Source organism: Protopterus annectens, chromosome 2.part2, assembly GCF_019279795.1.
Source record: "Protopterus annectens isolate FY-2018-M chromosome 2.part2, PAN1.0, whole genome shotgun sequence".
Lineage (NCBI taxonomy): Eukaryota > Metazoa > Chordata > Ceratodontiformes > Protopteridae > Protopterus > Protopterus annectens.
In genome coordinates this window covers 856,517,262-856,535,960 of record NC_056730.1, presented here as the reverse complement: position 1 = coordinate 856,535,960, position 18,699 = coordinate 856,517,262, and positions in this window count along the sequence as shown.

The window sequence follows — 18,699 nt, the reverse complement described above, 5'->3', positions numbered from 1 at the left end:
TTTCTCCAGTATAAAATACTGAATATGTGTTACACATTGCGATACATATGACTCATTTAGTTTGGCAATTGTACCAGCCTCTAGCATTTATTTTCTTTCTGCCCACTTGTATGGTTTCTGTCTGATTTATATAACAACACTGTGCACAAGCTCCTCATTTTGACATTTTCCATAGTTGTCGGTTCCATCTTTGAGAAACATTATCAAAAAAATTCTTGAAGCTATTGTTTCTTTTATAAACAACTTTTGGCTGAGCTTGCAATGTTTCATATATGTCTCTGTCATTTTGAATAATTTCCCAGTTTTTTTGTTAAAATATCAGTGATTTGTTGGCTGTCAGTGTTAGTGATGACAAAGGGATGCAAGTATACATTATCAGCTTCTGTGTCCTTACTATTATGAATTATGTCCCTACTAGTAGTCATTTGGAATTCACTTACATTAATAGATGGTATTGAAGACTTTGTATATTTTCTTATATAGAGAAGGTTTGTTTGTGCATTACCTCTTGTTTAATAGATTATACTATACTATCAGGATATTCTCTGTTTTTAAACATTATACACTGTGATTCACATTTCTTAAGAAACTTATCATCTTTAGAAACCATTCTAGTAGCCTTACCATCTGTCCTTTTACAATGGCAAATTTCTTATGGTAGAGGTGACTGCAGGTAAAGTGTAAAAGCATGTTGAAGTATGTTGGCTTTCTAAAAACACTGGAAGTCAACCCCTCAACATCATGGTACTTAGAAATTTTTACATCCAGGTATGCTATCGAGGCAAATTCAGTAGTATATGCAAATTTTAAAAAGGTTGTAGTATTATTGATATACTGTATAAATGACATGACTGTATGGCATCAGAGGTACAAGGGATGGAAACCTCACAGCTGTTATATTCACAACTGTTAAGTGAATCTATTGACACCATACTGCAGCAGCTCAAGTGGATCACACAGAGGCTAGATGTTATTGAGCATGCCCGGATGACGTCAGCTCCAAATGGAGGACTCATCCAGGAAGTCACTGCTGCTAGTGGCAGCCGTGGCATTGAAGGAACTTTGTTTTCTTCCTTTTTGGATTCCAGCAATGCTGAAATAACACCAGGAGGTGAAAGGATCATAAATACTAGTGTGTCTAATGCTGAGGCACAATTAAATGAAGCAGGAGGGTCGAATGCACTACACCCGATGAGTGGGGATCAGCGGTTACCGAATAGTAGCCATTTCTCTAGAGGAAATGTTCGTGGAGTTACTGAATCTAATTTCAACTTCCCTATTAATATGAATGACTGACTGGGAGAAGAAACTACTTTTTTACCAAATGAACCTGTAAGTACTGTTACTTATAAGAGTAATTTACAGAGGTTAGACCACATCTTATTGAAAATAAAAATAACCCAATTAGACAATGCTTACTTTAAAGAGTGTTTAAGACTTAAATTAGTGCCAAAAGGTTTGCGCATGAGGCGCTCCTACAGGTCTAATGGCTGGTTCTGGCTTCCATAAAGAGTTACTGGGTATGTTTGACAGGCACGGCTTTGAATATATGGACCTTGTGATTAGGCACAATGAACTTCAATTAGCCAACCTGATTAAGGAAGCAACTGAATTGGACAGGAGAATTGTACAGGACGTGACACATACTAATAATATTTTTGATTATAATAGAATGTTTAGAAGCATTGAACAGGAAATTATTTCCATTAAAAACAGAAAATTAAAGAAGATTGAAAGAGATAGGACACAGTATGGTACTAACACTGCTTACCCCCATTCTCCCCAGTGACAGGTCTGGAAAAATGATACTCAGACCAACATGGGGGGGGGGTGAAAGTAATCAAGAGTCTTTTTTGGACCAGGAGAACTTTCCTTCATTGAGGAGGTCAGAGAGACTGAGGGACAGGTGCAACCAAAACCAGCAGGAGCAGACCAATTTCACAGTAAACAGAGGTCATGGGGGGTCAAACATTTTTTCATAGGGGGGAGGGAGGAGGGAGGACGTCGGGGATGGAATTGAGTGCACATGATAACATTGTATTAAATTGTTCAATTTCAAGGAACTCAAAAGGTGATTTTAACGTATATAATTTTTCTTCAGTCCAAATGAATGTGAATGATTGTGATGTATTGTCCAAAGGTTTAACATTTGTTCTTATGAGGAACTTTGATACTGCACGCACATTGGTAAATCTTAGACATTTTGTAAGGAAATTGAACCTAAAAGTGCTGTTTAAGGCCGTAGAGCATGTAAGTAACCCACTGCATATTTCGAATACATACAATCCACCGCTACATCCTTCTATAGCAATGTTTGATAAGATTTGTGAAGTTGATGTTAGGAACTTAGATAAAAATGTTCATTTTTCTAATTTAAGTAAAGCTGAAATTGATGATTTGAACAAATTAGTATATAATAAGGACATAATAATTCTAAAACCAGACAATGGTGGTGGTATTGTGATTATGGATATAGGTGACTATAATGAGAGGATGAATAAAATTTTAACAGGTGATTCTTATAGGAAAATTACTTTAAATGAATTGAATGGTACATACAACAAGATTAAGAACTAATTGAATGATGTATTTATTGAAGGTTCTTTGTTGATTGATGAATTTAAGTTTCTATCTGTTCATTATCCTGTTACCCCATGTATCTTTGGGTTGCCTAAAATGCACAAAAATATGTCTGATCCACCAATGCGTCCTATTGTCAATGGACGTGGTTCTATCACTTATCATATAGCTAGATATTTAGACATTGACTTCAAAGTTTATGTGGCTGAAGAGATGAATATATGTAGAGACTCATGGGATTTCATGAAGAGAATTAATAATTTAGAATTTAATGAGTGGCTTTTTTGTAACCATTGACGTAAAATATCTCTACACTTCAATACCTCATGACACTGGGGTTGAATGAGTTTGTGACTACTTACTTGAAAAAGGGATACCTCAACCCAAAATTAATGTATATGAACAAATATTTGATCTTGTTTTAAAAAACAATTGTAAATTTTTAACAAAGATTTTTTTTTTATCCAGGTGGTGGGTGTTGCAATGGGATCCCCTGTGCGGCCTTTATGCCAATATGGTTATGCTACAGTGGGAGAAGAAAATCATTTTTAAATCACATTTTTTTTGTTATTGTAGAATGTATGTTAGATTTTTGGATGATATTTTTATCTTTTGGGATGGACCAAGGGAGCTTATTGATGACTTTTTTGTTTACATTATCAACTCAACACCTTTTCTAAAATTCAACTCATAATATTGGCGAAGATGAAATTTCATATTTGGATGTCAGACTGTTAAAGGATAGACATTTAAGAAGATTTGTATCAGAAATATATTGAAAAGAATCTTACTCCAATAGTTTTTTACACTTTGATAGTGCACACCCTTACAAGCAAAAAAGAGCGGTAGTGAAGGGCCAATTTGTGAGAGTGGCCCATATGGTATCTTGCTTTGACACTTTTCTGAATGAGTGTGATGTACTGAAGGATATGTTTTTAAAAAGGGAGTATCCAAGTGATTTAGTTAACAATTTAATGTTAGAAGTTGTTAAAAGAGAAAGGGGCCTTTTTCAAGCCATCTTAATGGTTGATGTCTCACAACATAACAATGTCTTGAATGGTGTAGATGGACAATATGTTGTTTGTAATAATATTCAAAACAATAATAATAGTATGACACTAGAAAAATCAATATAATTAGATTATAACTACCGCTCTGCCTTTATTACCACATATAACCTAGCAAGTAATGATATTTTAAGAATTTTGGAAAAGAACTGGATCATTTTACCTTCATGTAATGAGATCAGACAGTGTATAGGTGAAAGGCCTATTGTAGTGTATAGAAAAGATCAGTCCCTTAAGAATATACTTGAAAACAATACCCAGGTTCACAGTGCTGGAGGCATGAGAAAATGTGGAACTTGTAAATATTGCCAATATATAATGGAAGGTATTACATTTAACATTAATGGCATTAGAGTGTCCTTAAAGAAAAAATGTTGTTGCTATACTGAAAAAGTGGTTCACTGTACCTTTTGTTGTAAATGTACCTGTTCTTATATTGGTAAAATGGAAAGGAAGTTAAAGAGTTGTATTTATGAACATTTGAGGGACATTAAACTAAGAAAGGACAATAACGCTTTGGCAAGACATTGTAATGAATGGCCACATCATAGTTTTAAATTTATTGTTGTAGAACCTATGGATGTGAATCTAAGGGGTGGACCATGGTCATTATATCTGGAAAGGAATGAAGCCTTATGGCAACTGAGAACAAAGGCCACTCAATGGCTAGGTCTAAATGATTCTATTTCAATCACTTGCTTTTTGAAACTGAAGGCATTAGATATGTGATTTTGCCAATTTTTACTTATTTAAATGTTGAAATTTTAGAATATAAAAAGGACATGACAGTATTGAATCAATAGTGTTAACATTTTTAGAAACATATGGACATTTTAGAATTGCATATAATAGATATAACACACTTTTTAGTATAGGTAGTTGTTTAATAGCATTTTTAAAGTATTCAGTATGAATACATTTGTGTATTTATTTATTATTAATTTAATATGTTTAGGTTTATTTATTGTGTTTTTAGAATGTATTCATATTAGTATAAATGAATATATTAATGGCATGACACATTATATACAGATAAATACATATTTATTGAATTCATGATATTTATATTTATGTGCATTCTGACCCTGACTATATGTATATATGTGGGTGTATACTCTTATTCATTTATGTGGTTACTCACTCAATCATTTATGTAACTGAGTACACAGGGACATGTGTGTGTATATATTTGTCCATACACGCACATGTATATTACTTACATGCTTGTGTAACTTTAAATTGCTAGTATCTTGTTGTATTACATATACTTTTATACATATATATTTTTTACTGGAAGGGATTGGCTTGCTGTATGAACAGTCAGTCCGATTGAAATACACCTTTAAATAATGTATCCCACACCACATGAATTATTCAGTAGTAAAGGAAATGATTGGTGCAGTGTTTTTAAATATTTGGTCCTGGATGTTATAAATGAATTCAGTTAATGGGCATGCTCTGTTCTTGAAAAAGTCTCCTATGTAGGAGATGAAAGCGCTTGGATCATTGTTTATTACTATATTTATTTTTTTTATTTTTTTCCTCTTTGTTGTGTTAATAAATTATATTATATTATTATTTCATTGTATCGGCTTTGATTTTCTACATCTCCCTACCACTGAAGCCATTTAGTATACTGTATAAATGACTCAGTGCTGATTGCATGTCCTGCCCAGGCAACTAATATGTCATCCAGAAAATGGATGTACATTTTGATATCATTAGAATATGCACTGTTGAATAAAAACTTAGTCTCCCAAGATGCCATGATGATATTAGCAAACAATGGCCCACAGGCTGCAATGATTGCTATCCCAGACTTTTCTTTAAAATATTGGCCTTCATAACAGATATAGTTATTGTCCAAGACAATTTCCATTAATAAACTCAATTTGTTAGCCTTGTCTTGCTGTAGGGAAAAATTATTGGGTAGAAATTCAGAGAACCACTCAAGTCCTGTATCATGAGGGATGCAGTTAAATAAATCTTTAACATCGATCATAATAAATGTTAGATCCATGGGGTTATCCAGCTGCTGACATTTGTCTAGAAACTCCCGTGAATCCTTGCATATATGCAGAATATTCATGACATGATTTTTACCTGTTGGTCAATGAATTTAGCAATGCAGCTAGTTTTAAAATTCCCTCCATCCACTATAGGTCTTAACAGTGGATTAATCAGGGATTTACGGATCTTGGGGACGCCAAATATAGTTGGTACCTTTATTTTTTCTATGTGCATTAACTGATGTTCAGCTGGGTCTATTTGTCTGTACATAAGCATATCACAGAGGTAAAACTCAGTTTTTTTATCTCGTTAATAGATATTTCAAAGTATACATCATTGTACAACAAGTCAAACATTCTTTGTTCATAATCTATTTGATTCATAATAATAAGTCACCGACCTTTGTCACGTCACTTAATATGGAGTTGTTCACCTGATTTTAAGTTATGTAAAAGTTTCTTTTGTCTTTCACTTAAGTTGTGAGATTGTTCTCTAGGGTATGTGTCAAGCAAAAAATGAATGTCCATCTCGCAAATTTGCTCAAATGTATTGAGCATTGGGTACAATTCTGGATTATAAGTGCTTGGAACTCTTAATTTGTTGGAATTACTATGATGTATATTATGTCTAAATACCAACTTTAGGTTCAAATTTCTAGTGAATAATTTTAGTTCACTAATTACAGTTGCTATACCAGCTCTTTTAGAAGGAACAGAGGTGTAGCCTTTACTAAATAAGACTACATGTTCAGTGGCGATATCACAGGTACTGTATTTATATATATATATTGAAATTACTGGAATTGTTTGACATAATTTTGCAAGTACCTGTATTATCACCTGTAGTTACCACCGGTGGTTGTTCCTCCTCCTGTTGTTCAATTTTCTTCTTTTCACTGGAAGTGGGCTGGGATTCCACGATGGTGTGGGGTATGGATGGTATTTGTTGGTTCCCTTGTTGCGCAGTGGCTTGCATATCCAAGGTACATCCTGCTCTAAAGGGCTACCTTCCTCCTCTTGTTCTATTTGTTCTTCTCCCAGGTTACCATTGCTGAGATTTGTTTGATCTTGAATTAATTCACTTCATTGTTGCCCTTTAGGGGGTCTAGGATACACTGCTCATTTAGAATAATCTATTCAATCACATTCCATCTTCCTAGACTTACATTGCTGAATGGTGTTACAAATATTATTGATATCAGTGTATACAGACTGATATTTGAACTTATGGCTATTAAAAGAAATATCTTAACCTAAACTAACATCCAACCATTTAATGTCTGTATATAATACAGCCATTTCTCAGCTGTTGTGCTTAATCAATAAGTCCATCAACTCGCACCATTGTCAGTCATACATTGCTAATAATTCCTGGTATAACAGTGAGTGCTTCACAAGTCCCGTGGGCAATTTCAAACATCTTAAGCCTTTTGAAATTTGTTGGAGCTTAATGCACTCTCTAAAGTATGTATTTTCCTGCTGTAGTTTCTGATAGTTCAGTAATGCTTTTATAAAATATATTAAGATGCTGGTCTAAACTGGAGACTAGCTCTGTATGTGTTATTATTGAACCAGTTATCCAAATTAATAACTAGTATATTAGTAGTTTGATTTTGGTGGGAGCTCATACCTGGGTCTGTAGATCGTTGGAGTTGTTGCTGGTATTGTTGTTGTCCAGGTGGAATAGTATCACTCAGTTGGGTATATATCTCATTAGGCAAGCACTGAGAGTGATGAAATCCTCCTCTAACATTAGAAGCAGGCATCAATATCTGTTTGGACAACTACCAAAAGGATAAGATAGTATATCAAACTCTGCATAGCTTTCATGTCATTTTGTGAATTTTCATTGAGGTTGTCTGCTTGTCCACGCAAAGCCATGATGATAACAAAAACCCCTCCAATTTACTCAAACACAAGGAATGAAATTCACCAGGTACAATGCGAAACAGCTAAACATTTATTCCAACCAAGTTAAAATGTAAAACTTAAAACAGTACTCTGATAAAAAGACGAGCATTTTGGTCTAATTTTCGTTAAGACTTATTCAGATAATTATAATTGAACAGTGTGTTCATTTATAGCATTGTGGTCACATGTTCACTTTATAGGTTTAAAAGTTTAAAGAAACATTACTATTTTAAACTTTTCTAGTAACATGGCCAGCGATTTCCTAGGACTGTAGCTGTACTAAAGGTTATGATCATTCCTTAAATACAATTCATGAAAAGCTGTGCTTTAAACACTAAGAAACATGAAAACTTACATTTAAAAATAAAAAAAAAATGAAATGAAAAACATATATAGAGAAAATCTAGAATAACATGTGAAAAGTCTTATATGTAATACCTATTACACTCCAAAAACAAACAAGAATGTTGCTAAAATATTCAATATGAGCCTTGAATTATGTATGATAGTTTGTGTACATTTTTACAATGAACTATGAATTGAGAGGTAAATAATCAAACTACCGCTCATATGCTTTCATTCTTAAGATACTTGAAATAGAAATTATATCATTGAGCCCTGGTAGAGATGAAGCATTCAAATATATTTGCCACCAGAGCTCTCTGTGCTCCAGTATTATTGTCCAAGGTCCTCCTGTAGGGTTGCGATCCATTTTTTCAAGAGTAAAAAAATTATATATGGTTAGAATATTTAGAAATATGTTTGAAGAAAGCATTAGTAATGTTTTGTGTTTTATTTATATCATAGTAATGCTCATATATTCTTTATGTAATCTTATGGTCAGTTTCTCCAATATAAAATACTGAACATGTGTTACACATTATGATATATATCACTCTTTTATTTTGGCAATTGTCCCGGCCTCTTAGCATTTATTTTCTTTCTGCCCACTTGGATGGTTTCTGTCTGATTTATATAACAACACTGTGCACAAGCTCCACATTTTGACATTTTCCCTAGTTGTTGGTTCTGTCTTTGAGAAACATCAAAAAAATTCTTGAAGCTGTTGCCTCTTTTATACAAAACTTTTGGTTGAGCTCCCAATGTTTCCTATATGTCTCTGTCATTTTGAATAATTTGCCATTTATTTGTCACAATATTGGTGATTTGTTCACTGTCGACATTGTAAGCGGTGACAAAGGCATGTAAGTATACATTATCAGCTTCTCTATCCTTTCTATTATGAATCTTGTCCCCACTAGTAGTCATTTGGAATCCACTTATATTAACAGATGGTATTGAAGACTTTTTATATTTTTGTTTATAGAGAAGAGAGACATATATTCCAGAATTTTGTTTGTGCATTACCTTTTTTGAATAGATTATGCCATACTATCAGGAAATCCTGATAGGCCAAGTTTTAGATATAATAATTGTCTGAATCTGAAGAGACTGCTGTGTAAGGAGAAGGTGGAGATCGAACCCATAGACATCAGGGTTAATTATAGACAAGGCACTTTTCCATGCAGGAAATGTTGTGTGTGCAAATATATTTCTAGTGTTCAGAGACTTGAGCTTATAGATATAGGCATAGTGTTTGAGCCTAAGTTCTATGCGACATGTGATACGGTCAATGTTATTTATTTAGCTTTATGTGAACCCTGTGGGGCCTACTATGTGGGCATGACCACACGTAGGTTCAAGGACCGTATTTATAACCACGTGTATGACATTAGGAAAGGAAATACCACCAATGTGTTGGCCAGACACTGCCAACAGTTTCCGTCACATGTCTTTAAATTTAGGGTTCTGCAGCAGCTACATCATAACAGAAGAGAAGGGGATATAGTGGGTGTCCTTGAGTTGAGTGAGTTGAAGTGGATACTTAATCTTAGGGCACATATGGAACCAGGCTTGAATTCAGCCCTAAGTATTAAACCCGCCCTATTGGGTAATATATGAAGTTATTTTAACACCATTAGTTTTTAAGTATGTTCAATGATGATATTTATTATATCATGATTAGGCTCGGATATTTATATAAGGTTTTTATTTAAGTTGATGTGCCCTTATGGCATCTTTGCATTTGTTTATAATGACTGAATTGTTTTATATATATCTATATATGTCAGATCCCGATATATTAGGGTTCTGTACATGATTAGGTTGTAATTTTATTATATGTGTTTTTATGAATGTATATATTTAACTACTTTGGATATATAGAGATAGTAGGGTTTATATTTTAAAATACATGCACGTTTACATACAACATAATGCACATATTTACAAGCATTGCTTTGAGATAATGTTGATGGCTTAGAAATCTGGCCGTCTCTTTAAATGCTGGTAAAAGGTCATGTTAATTGATTGACTTAATTGATTAATTAGGGTGGATATGTTGTATATATAAAGACTAGGATTTACTGTTTGTATTGTAACCTGAGGAAGCGCACTAGGTGAGTGCGTGAAAGCGCTTGTTCTCTCTCAATAAATTGCTAAACTGTTCACAGTGTTTCGTGGTGGTTCCTTGCAAGTCTACGGATATTTTGCCAGCCTTATTTTTTTGCTTGGGACCTTTGGATGGTCGTACTTGGTTTGTTGCTGATACTACTGCTTCTCGTTTTTTACCTGGTTGACCAACACGCGATGGATGTACCAAATATTGAGCTTGATTATAATCCGGCAGGTACGGGCTGTACCGAGGACAGGAATGGGTTATTTCACCAACAAGATAGCCCTCTTTTGAACTTTGATGTTAGAGGTAACACTTCATATACTGCTATATCTAGTACGGAGAATTTACAAGATTTTTACGGAGCACTTAGAACATTAGAGAATGACCTTTACAAATTATATCGCCTTATTTGGCAAAGGAAGCACCTGGAGGCATGCTTGCATTTTAAGGTCATTCCGCGAGGTATGCGTGTTCTATGCATGCCGAGCTATGGGGATGCCCACCCTGAGCTCTTGCGGAGGTGGCAACAACTAAACATAGACCTTAGTAACAAATACATTCAGTTGCTTATTGACTATTTTTTGCCTGTTGAGGTTGAGCTCATTACGAAAGTGGAAGATGAACACAAGAATATTACCCAGTTGTTCAAAAGTGATTTCTGTGTCTCTAAGCTTAATAATATGTTGAGACAGCTCACGTTATATAGCAGTAAGCTTGAACAAATCAAGCTCAAAAAACTTAAGCGTGACTGTAATGATTTTCAAATGGGCCGCATTTTTGTGTGGCCGAGATTTAATGAAATGACTGTATTAAATGAGGTCAATGACCAGGTTGACAACGTACCATCCAGCACCCCCAATATTATTAGTGCATCTAATCTGCAGAATAATTCTTCTGGCAGTCCTACTGCAACTAATCTGAACACAGAAGTTGATGTTACATTATCTGGTTCTTCACTCCCTTGTAATCAACAATGCCTTAAAACATCTGAAACAGCGGGAGCTAGACCCAAAACGAATGCTCATGGTCTGAACATCGCACCAAATGTAGCGGCTTCTTTAAACTTCCCTCTACCCTACAAGAATCGAACGGCGGTACGTTCAACAAGCACAGGGAGAGGCAAACGGAAGTTATCGGGGGAAGTCCGGGAACCCAGGAGAAAAAAGAATTGAACGTTTTATTCTTTAATTTAGCTTCCAAGGAGTTCACTGAAACTGAATGTTCCATCTTGAATAAGGGACTTTCATTTATTCCCGCTAGAAGAAGTGAACTATCTGATACGCTCATTATGCTTCGCAAATTTACAAGGAAGGTAACATTAAAACTATTGTACAAGGACTCTGATGCTAATGATACTGCTTTTAATTCAGTTGTACTTAAAAGAAAGAGTACCTATGTACCACCTGTGTCAGGTTTAGTTGAATGTTTTCAATGTGCCTGTGAATATGATTTTTATCGTTACTATAAGGATAGGAAACATAAGCACCTTTTTACTAACTTGAATGCGTTGCAGAAAAGTAGCCTTGAATCCTTATGTAATGACAACAGTTTGGTGTTTAAACCTGCAGATAAAGGGGGGGGGGTTGTCGCTATGGACTCAGCAATGTATAATGATTTGATGAATGAAATGCTAAATGATGATGTAGCTTATTCTCAAATAAGCAAAAATGAAGTAGAACCTATTGTCAGGAATGTGCACGATACTCTTTATGACCTGTTGATGACTAGGTGTGTGGATAAATGCCTATATGACTTTTTAGTAATTGAAACCCCACTAATTCCCCTCATCAAGAGACTTCCCAAGATACATAAGGGGATATATCCACCACCTTTGTGCCCCATAGTGTCTGGGAAGCTCTGGGTCACGGAGAATGCCTCCTTATTTGTACAATCGAAAATAGGCCCTTTAGTTGGCAGTATACCCACAATTTTGAAAAATTCTTTTAACTTGTTGACGGACCTGAAGGATGCCTCGTTGCTTAAATATCTAAAACATGATACACTGATGGTTACTTTGGATATAAAAAGCTTATTCACTAGTATACCTAATGAGTTTGGAATTGATACTGTTAGGAGTTGCCTGATTGAGCTTAGTAATCTGACAAATGATGATCAGATGACGGTTTGTACCCTTTTGGATATAGTATTGAACAACAATATTTTTCTGTTTCAGGATAGAATATATAGGCAGACATGGGGGGTTGCCATGGGCACCCCATGTGCCAATGCCTATGCTAACCTGGCAGTATATCAATGGGAAAAGATGTTTATTTTTAATGATGAAAGATATAAAAATAATGTCATTCTATACAGATGTTTTGTAGATGATATCCTTCTTTTTTGGAATGGAGATGTTAAATCACTAGATAATTTTGTTGACTTCATGGGCTCAACAACCACTTTTTTGGAATTTACATATGAATGCTCTACCAGCAAAGTTGATTTCCTTGATATTACCCGCAATAAGGATGATGAGTGTGTAATTACAACGTCACTTTTCAGGAAATCCTGTTGGAGAAATGGCATCCTCCACTTTGAGAGTATGCATCCCAGGCATGTTTTTCCAAATGTGGTGAAAAATCAAATGTGTAGGATAGCTAGGTTATGTAGTAGCCCAGAGGACATGAGTTATCAGATGGATTTCCAGGAAGGCTGTCTTATTGATAGGGGATATCCAGTCCAGTTGGTGTCCAACCAAAGAAACAATGTTTCGGCTACAGTCAGGTCAGCACGAAAACAATGGCGTTACATTGGTACGCCTAGAAACGATAAAAAGAAAATACAATATGACATTAGGTATACTAGCGATATAGGGCATATAGAGAATATTATTAAAAATAATTGGAAGTTATTAAATATGGATAAGGATTTGTCTAAAATAGTAGGCGATAGGCCAAGTTTTAGATATAATAATTGTCTGAATCTGAAGAGACTGCTGTGTAAGGAGAAGGTGGAGATCGAACCCATAGACATCAGGGTTAATTATAGACAAGGCACTTTTCCATGCAGGAAATGTTGTGTGTGCAAATATATTTCTAGTGTTCAGAGACTTGAGCTTACAGATATAGGCATAGTGTTTGAGCCTAAGTTCTATGCGACATGTGATACGGTCAATGTTATTTATTTAGCTTTATGTGAACCCTGTGGGGCCTACTATGTGGGCATGACCACACGTAGGTTCAAGGACCGTATTTATAACCACGTGTATGACATTAGGAAAGGAAATACCACCAATGTGTTGGCCAGACACTGCCAACAGTTTCCGTCACATGTCTTTAAATTTAGGGTTCTGCAGCAGCTACATCATAACAGAAGAGAAGGGGATATAGTGGGTGTCCTTGAGTTGAGTGAGTTGAAGTGGATACTTAATCTTAGGGCACATATGGAACCAGGCTTGAATTCAGCCCTAAGTATTAAACCCGCCCTATTGGGTAATATATGAAGTTATTTTAACACCATTAGTTTTTAAGTATGTTCAATGATGATATTTATTATATCATGATTAGGCTCGGATATTTATATAAGGTTTTTATTTAAGTTGATGTGCCCTTATGGCATCTTTGCATTTGTTTATAATGACTGAATTGTTTTATATATATCTATATATGTCAGATCCCGATATATTAGGGTTCTGTACATGATTAGGTTGTAATTTTATTATATGTGTTTTTATGAATGTTTATATTTAACTATTTTGAATATATAGAGATAGTAGGGTTTGTACTTTAAAACACAATGCGCGTTTATATACAATTAAATGTACGGTTTTACAAGCATTGTTTGAGATAATGCTGATGGCTTAGAAATGTGGCCGTCTCTTTAAATGCTGGTAAAAGGTCATGTTAATTGCTTGATTTAATTGATTAATTAGGGTGGATATGTTATGTATATAAAGACTAGGATCTACCTCTTGTATTGTAACCTGAGGAAGCGCACTAGGTTAGTGCGTGAAAGCGCTTGTTCTCTCTCTCAATAAATTGTTCAACTGTTCATATCGTTTCGTGGTGGTTCCTTGCAAGTCTACGGATATCAGGAAATCCTCCATTTTTAAACATGATACACAGTGATTCACATTCCTTAAGAATCTCGTCATCCCTAGACACCATTCTAGTAGCCCTTAGCATTTGTCCTTTTACAACAGCACATTTTTGATAGTAAGGGTGACTGCTGGTAAATTGTAAAAGCATGTTGGAGTATGCTGGCTTCCTAAAAATACTGGAAGTCAACCACCCAACATCACGATCCTTAGAAATTTTTACATCCAGGTATGCTATCGAGTCAAATCCAGTAGTATATGCAAATTTAAAAAAATGTTGTAATATTACTGATATATTATATAAATGGCTCAATGCTGATTGCATGTCCTGCCCAGGCAGCAAATATGTCATCCAGAAAATTAATGTACATTTTGATATCATTAGAATATGCACTGTTGAGTAAAAACTTAGCCTCCCAAGATGCCATGATAATATTAGCAAGGAAAGACCCACAGGCTGCACCGATTGCTATCCCAGACTCTTCTTTAAAATATTGGCCTTCATAATAGATATACCCCAGGATTCAATAACATAATTTTTCCGTGCAGGAACAGTGTAGCTGCTTCTGCACGGAATATGGCCGACGAGCGATCCAGTAAAGTAGTGTTTTGACGTGCACGAGCCTGAATACAGTGTTTTGCACAGAAACTAGTGCAGAACGCTAATTACCTAATTTGCTGGTGAAAATCATGCAAATGAGGTGAATTAGCGATTCAGCAAGCAGGCAGTATCATGTGCAAGAACAGTGTTAGTTGCAGAAATGTATTCAGTTACTAACTGAATACATTTCTGCAAATATCAAAACAGAGGCATGGCAGCTCCAAAGAAAAGCATGTATTATAGTCTTTAGGCATGCCAGTGGTCAAATATATGGTCATTGGCATGGAAACGTGCTTCATTTTTATAAAAATCAAAGTTTTTTTTTTGGCTGATCTCAGCCGTTTAAGTATAGGGCAGCAGTGAGCAAACAGGATTGTGCCGAAAATAAAAAAAAAATGTGAAAACTCAATTTTAAGGGAAATCTGCATTTTGCCATTATAGTCTATGGCTTGCAGAATCCAAACAATACTAGGGAACAGTGATTGTCAAGGGGAAAGGCTCTGTGTTAGTGCAGTAACTACGGACTAAGGCAGTGCGGTCTGCAAATGAGGGGAAAGTTACTGAATCACAAAAATCTTCTAAGTGCCAAACTGCACCTAACCATATAGGTGCTATAGCATGATTGTGTAACTAGAAGGAGCAACAGACGTGAAAAGGGTGTGTGTCAGGCATGTTGTAAATATATTGGAGCCCTATGGAGCACAGATAAGCTTAGATAAGCACAGCTAAGCAAGGGTGTGTGTTTGAGGCTGTATTGACTTATTCCATGAAATGAACAGCATGTTCACATCCAGGAACGGCCATTTCTTCATGTTTACATTAGCTAAATGGGGTTGCGTGGTGCACACCTGGTCTAAAACAAAACAAAAAAAAACCCTGGATATAGCAGGACTGTTTACATTTGGACAATGGGTTTGTGCAGCGCGTCTCGGGGCTTAAAAGGGGAGGAAATGGGAAGGGAAAAAAAGGAGAAAAAGGGAAATAGCAGAATAAAAGCAATCAAGAGCAAATTATGTAGCTAGCAGGTGGAATGCATCATAGTCAGCCAATCATACAGGCAGCATCTGCAGCACAACAGTATGAACTATAGAAACACCTTACAGTCTGTTTTTTCCCACAAACTCTGCACCATTGGTGTACACGTGCTCAGGAATTTTAACTGGAAAAATGTTATAGGCTGCCATTGCTTTGATCCATCAGTATGTGCTAGAGGCTGAAGGCAGAGAGGAGGATAATGCTGACAACTGCCACAGACCAAGGAGGAGGAGAAGAGTGTTCAGACCCAGGGTAATTTACCAGGGGCTACATGATCTGGAGATAGTAGAGCACTATAGGGTGGAGAGAGACATACTTCAGCAAATCACTGAGCTGTGCCAGCCTCAACTCAGACCTAGAGCCAACAGAGGGGAACCCATCCTAGTGGATACCAAAGTATGTGTAGCCTTAAGAATTCTAGCTATAGGTACTTTCCAAAGACCTACTGGGGTCATTATGGGGGTCTCACAGGCATCTGCATCCAGGGTACTCCACCAGGTCCTGGATGCCATGCTACCACATGCCGCTAAGCACATTTACTTCCCCAATAACCGTGAGGAGAGGACCAGCAATATGCATCTCTTCCACAATGTAGCTGAATACCTGGAGGTACTGTGTGTGATAGACTGCATGCACATCCACATCAAACCACCACCCGGTGAACAGGATAGGGTCTACATAAACCGCAAGGGATTCCCCTCCATAAACTGCCAGGTTGTGTGCAATGCCCAGGGCATTATCATGAATGTGTGTGCTGGCAGCCCTGGAAGCTATCACAACTCCCACATCTGGCATTCATCACAACTGTATCAGGCATTTGCCAGTGGGGCCATCCCATATAGCCATCTGGTGGGGGATGCTGGCTATGCACTGGAGCCGTGGATGAGAATACCCATCAGAAATGCACACACACCCACACAAGAATGCCATAATGAGGCACACGCACAAACCAGGATCATTACAGAGTGTGTGTTTGGGATGCTCAAGTCATGGTTCTGCTGCCTTGACATATCTGGTGGAGCCTTGCAGTACTCTCCAGCCACATGTATGTGCCATATTACACAATATGATCCTGTGGAAACAGCTGCAGCAGATACAGCATGGGGAAGGCCACACAGCCCACCAACATTGCCAAGGTCCCCACAGGCACAGAGGGACTCAGAGGAGGAAGCCCCTGAGCCTGGTCCTGTAGGCAAATGGAGGTATGCTCAGTATGCTCAGGCCTTGGCAAAGAAGCAATGCATAGCACACACACTGACACTATAGGAACCTCAGGGACTGACACCTGTCTCTGACTCGCACACACAGTAAAATGGATGACACACACATCACATTACCTGTAACTTATCACATATAGGCAGTGTACTGTTTACATCCAACATAGGCAGACCTCAAGCATCATTCTCAAAACTGCCACAAGCATAAAGTAAGTCAGTCTTCTTAACAATAAATGGATGGATTAGTATGTTTTGCTAGCATATCTATGGTAATGCTGCATGCATGCAAGGGAATGGTGTGGCTTACTGGGATAGCAGCACACAGCTGACAGCTATGTGGGACACCAGGGAATGTCTGGCCCAAACTGGCCTCCACACACTATGCAGTAGTACCCAAGGTGGCAAATCCTACTGCAGTATATGTGTGGGGACAACTAACTGGGGGGGTCATAAGTCACAAGAATGGATGTCAGTGCGGGGGTCCAATTCCCACCCCTCATACACACACAGCAAGTCAGCTGTAGAAAACCACAGAGAATTGTCTGATAAAGGCACACAAATGGTGGTAATGTTGAATTACCCCCCCCCTCAGACTCACACAGTAATAGCACAGCAGGACCTGCAGTTGCAGTAAGGCTATGAAGGGTAAGAAGTCTGAAATTCAAGTGTATGCCATTGCAATCTGACCTGTGCTCTTTACTGATATGCCTCTAGCCCCCAAGACAGGGCACAATAATATGGTAAATGGAACCAAAATGTAAAGCAAATATCACCCCAGTCTGTGCAAATGTGTACAGTTGACAGGTGTGCCCCCCCCATTATACCCACACAAATGCAGTAACTTGTATGTTTGCAGGGAAATAGCAGCATAGTACACATTGGCAGGGCTGTACCAGTACACATGAAAACATGTTGCCTGTCCACAATATGCAGGGGTCATTCAGCTATGTGTATGTGTGGTTAATACTGTCTGGATCTGGTCAGCACATTCTCCTTGCAATCATCTTGTAGTGCCCTAGGTACAGTGCTGCCATTGACAGGGCAATGTGCAGATGACTGCAGTGCCAACTGTTATGCATGTCAGTGACACCCACTGCTCTGCCACTGACATACTTGGAAGTCACAGCATTATGTGGAATATACTACACACATAAGTGACATCTAGAAGGATGTGTAGCTGAGGTGCCAAGACTTTTGTGACTATAAGTGCTTTTTGGTACTGTTGCCAGTGGTTATTCTCAATAATCCTTTTTTCTTAAGTTTGCTTTTACATATAATGGGCATGCCTGCACAGTAGAATGCACTCTGTACCAACACCCATAACTCCCAACCTCTGACAGCAAGATGTCTGGACAAAGGCAGAAATAAAAGTGGAACAAAGGCACAATGATAGGCATGTGTTGTAAATATTGCCCTTACATCCTGAAAAAGTTGGTAGGGTGCAGGGTTTGCAATAGCGGGAATTGTCTGAAGGTTATGTAGTCTGAAACAGTAATGTCTGTCATTACTTTGTAACATCACCCTTCAATTATATGTAACTAACTTGCCATAAAAACACAAGTTTATGCTGAAAGGATGAAACCTCTAGCCAAACACCTGGACAAGCTGCCAAAAAATGTACAGATGAGAGATATTTCCACACAAAGATATGGCATCTCAGGTTAGAAAGATACTACAAAAGCAGGAGATCCCCAGCCAGTATATCACCAGGTTGCCGGACTGTTTACACAGCTCGTCATTACTAAACTGTCTGTAGGCACAACTCACAAATGGCCTTGTTGGGCA